Source organism: Galeopterus variegatus, unplaced genomic scaffold, assembly GCF_000696425.1.
Source record: "Galeopterus variegatus unplaced genomic scaffold, G_variegatus-3.0.2 Scaffold8249, whole genome shotgun sequence".
Lineage (NCBI taxonomy): Eukaryota > Metazoa > Chordata > Mammalia > Dermoptera > Cynocephalidae > Galeopterus > Galeopterus variegatus.
Genome location: NW_007734360.1, coordinates 2503 through 6299, shown reverse-complemented (window position 1 = coordinate 6299; position 3797 = coordinate 2503). Strand labels below are relative to the sequence as shown.

At 47.2% G+C, this 3797-nt stretch overlaps 1 long non-coding RNA gene across 1 annotated transcript; it reads right to left on the bottom strand.

The window, feature by feature from the left end:
- LOC103608282 lies at window positions 1-1986 on the bottom strand. The gene is made up of 2 exons (XR_552029.1): window positions 1776-1986; window positions 1-994 (listed from the first exon to the last, which is right to left on the bottom strand). It is a non-coding gene; the product is annotated as an uncharacterized LOC103608282 (long non-coding RNA).
- Window positions 1987-3797: the final 1811 nt, after the last annotated feature.

Sequence of the window (3797 nt, the reverse complement as noted above, 5' to 3'; positions counted from 1 at the left end):
TATATGAAAATATATGTTAATAAATTTAAAAGGAAAACTACTGCACACATTGTTTAATTATTCATGATGCAAAGAATGCTACAGATCGAATTCAGGATCTGGAAAGAGATAATAAAAAACCAAGGGTAAAAATGTCTCCTATGACTTGAAAAAATTTTAGATCATCGATGAAATGCCATTTTCAAAAAGTTTTACTGCCAGCTGTCAACGAGATGTATTTGTGAAGGGGGTCCTGTTCAGTACCTAGTCTGATGTTGCCCACTGGAGCAGTTCTCTCTAGTATCCTAGCCAGATATTCTTCAGCTTCTAAGATTTGAGGATTTCCGGTGATGGGGAGTTCAAGAAGTCACAATATTAAACTTGAAGCCAGCTCTGGAGAAGTCAGTGGCCCTGAACTCTCCTACCGCAAAGCGACTCATAAGGTCTGGTCGTCAACCCTGTATTGTATGGCCTGAACAATGAAATAAAAACACACACTTCCACCTTCAGAGGCTCCTCTGTCCGTGCAAATGTGTCACTTCGGATCTGGCTATCTTTTCAGGCTCATTTTAAGCAAACGTTCACCAAATCACCGAAACTCCAGCCAGCAGTCCCATTTAATAGGCCAAGTTCTTTCACGCTTTTCAGACTTCCTCTCCAGATATGTTCACAAATCCCCACTGTGGTGAAGCCATTCCTATTTTCCCCTCCGCCTCTGCTTCTTAATTAGGCACTTCGTCCACGATCACCTACAGTGCTTCCTACACCTGCATTTTACCACTTCAGGCCCAAACTATGATCGCACAGTCTGGGAGAGTCTACCCAAAGAACGAAAGGCAGATGTCGCAGGAAGGAGCATAAAGGCTATTTTTGATGAGGAGGCGATCACAACCGTACTGACTACTCTTCTGTGGCTCCCCGGGCCCCCCGAGCTCTGCACTGAAAGGATGGGCGGAGCCTGTTCCGACTCTCCTGTCTCCGCAGGCAGGTCAGCCTCCAGGTTTCCCGGCAAGCTCTAGGACAGAGGAGGTGGGAAAAGGAGGTCACCGCGCCTGCGTGCTAGGAGCTGTGACCCGGGTGGGAAAGCTCTCCGCGTCCGCCATTTTGGCTGCCTCTGTCGGTCCGTTCAGTTACCACGTGAACCGCCGACGGAGACCCGTAGGGGGGAGGCGGCGGCAGCGTTAAGTGAGAAAGGAAAAAAGACAACGAGGAGGAGGGGGTGTCCGGGTAGTGCGACACGGCGACACCCGAGGCCTAGTGGTGGCGGTGGATCGGGGTTTTCAAGGCTGAAGCAGCCAGGGAACGGCAGTGGCGGCGGTCGGACAAACAGACTGACCGAGCCGGGTGGTGGCGGGAGCAGCGGGAGGAGCCGGAACGATGCCGGCCGTGAGCCTCCCGCCCAAGGAGAACGCGCTCTTCAAGCGGATCTTGGTAAGTGTGAGGCCCCAGGCAGGCAGTGGAGAGGATTTAGTCGGTAACCGGGCCTGTCACCCCTAACCGCGGCCCGGCGGGCACTGAGCCACCCCTTCCCAGGACCCCGCCCTCGTAGTCAGGCAGCATGCACTCATTCGTCCTATCCCTTTGGTTCCCACTTCGGCCTGCGCGCTAGGGACTTAAGGCTTCCCCCTCCCGTCCTTACACTTCAGAGGCCCTGGTTCCGGACTAGGCCCCAACATCCCGACTTCTAGACTGCCGGGTCTCATTCTCCCCGAACGAAGGGAGGGGAGGCCCGGCCTTCAACACGGGCAGGAGTCGTAGCCGGGGTTGGTGCGGTGACCTCGCCGGTAGTGTACTACCTTGGAAGGTGGCACCCCTGGAAGGAACAGGTGGTGCGGATGCAGCACGGCTCATTCATTGCCTAAGTGCGGTTCTCATTCTATCGTCCGGCCCTCTATCGTCCTCCCCTCTTTGGATTCACCTGTCCCCGTCCGACCCGGGGTCACTGCATGACCTAGGAGGAGTGAATGAAGGAGGTTGTTCAGTGGAAGAAAGGAAGCTTCCCAAACGACTACCCCCTTTTGTCGCATACTTGAGTTTCAGGTCGTCCATCTCCCCTGTTCCTTCCTTTCTGAAGTTGGGAAGAGGTATTTATTTCTTAGTTTCCGAGCGGGAAACAGCCCCACCCCATCACCCTCTTCGGGAGGTGGGGCCCATTGCGAGGGGGCGGTCCGGTAGGAAGTGAAAAGTTATAGAGCCTTTAGTGGAGACGTTCTAGACGCAGACTTCTCTTATACACCAAAGTGTATTTATACTGATGCAAAAACTTAATAGAGAAAAGAGAACATAAGAACTTTTGAGATGGATCTTGTTGACGCTAGCTCAAACTCACTTATTTCCTGTATTTCAAATGTGTGCAGTTTGCATTTTTTTTTTTTTTTTTTTTTTAAAGATGACCGGTAAGGGGATCTCAACCCTTGGCTTGGTGTTGTCAGCACCATGCTCAGCCAGTGAGCAAACCGGCCATCCCTATATAGGATCCGAACCCGTGGCCTTGGTGTTATCAGCACCGCACTCTACCGAGTGAGCCACGGGCCGGCCTTTCATTTTTTTTTTTTTTAACCATAATGCATTGATGTTTATAAGGACCATTTACATTGTAAGGTATGTCCTGTAGCCGTGGCGCTATAATCAATACATTGTAGCACATTTTTTGTTTAGCATTTAGTGTGTGCGTTGTCCTTTCACATAAACATTTCTTTATGTACGAATTAACTGTATTTGCCAAAGTTAAGACATTTAAATTTGCGGGTGTGTTAGCCTTTTCTCTTGCAATTATAATTTCACTTGTTTAAAAAATAGAAGGACTCTGGGGATCCAGTTTTCCTAGAAATAATCATCCAGGTTGCACTAACTTTAAGTTTACAGAAATATCCATATGCCCTACAGATTGAGTCAATTCATGTTGAAAAACATTAGAAAGTCACATCCAGTACCACATAACTCTTAGTTACCCTGAAATCCTTACTGGTGTTTTGTTTTGAGAATAATTGGAGTGTAGGTGGGTCTATAGCATAGTTTTAGGGGAACAATTATTTTAAAACCTTAAGACTAATTGGTAGGCAGGACTGTAACATAGTTTTAGGATATCCCCCCCCCCCCCCCCCTTTGAAAAAAAAAAAAAACCAACCTGGAAAGTTGAGAGGCGAGTGCAAGGAACACTCATAAACCCTCTACCTAAATTTGTTATTTATTTTCTTTTAAAATCTTGGTGTATCTAAATTTAATATTTAGCATTTTGTCATATATGCCTTCTCTCTCTTCAATATATGGGACAATTAAAGGTAAGTTACCAGGAGATGGGCGGTTAGCTCACTCAAAGAGCAAGGTGTGTATCACCAAGCTCAAGGGTTCAGATCCTTGTACTAGCCAGCTGCCAAAAAAAAAAAAGTAAATTGCAGACATAATATTCCATCCCCAAAAGTTCAAAGTTCAAGTATCTCCTAAGAATAAGGACATTATTGTCCTGTGTAACCATCAGACCTTTTTTTTTTAAAAAAAGATGACCAGTAGGGGGATCTTAACCCTTGACTTGGTGTTGTCAGCACTACGCTCTCCCAAGTGAGCTAGCTAACTGGCCATCCCTATATAGGGATCTGAACCTGTGGCCTTGGTGTTACCAGCACCACACTCTCCCAAGTGAGCCATGGGCCGACCCTAACCATCAGACCATTAACAGTCATTCCCTAACATTGTCTTAATATCCACTTCAAATTCACATTTTCCCAGTTGTTGGCACTTGTTTAAAAAATCAAGCTTTATTTTCAGATAACTGTAGATTCACACATAGTTTAAGAAATAACACAGAGCTATACCCTTTA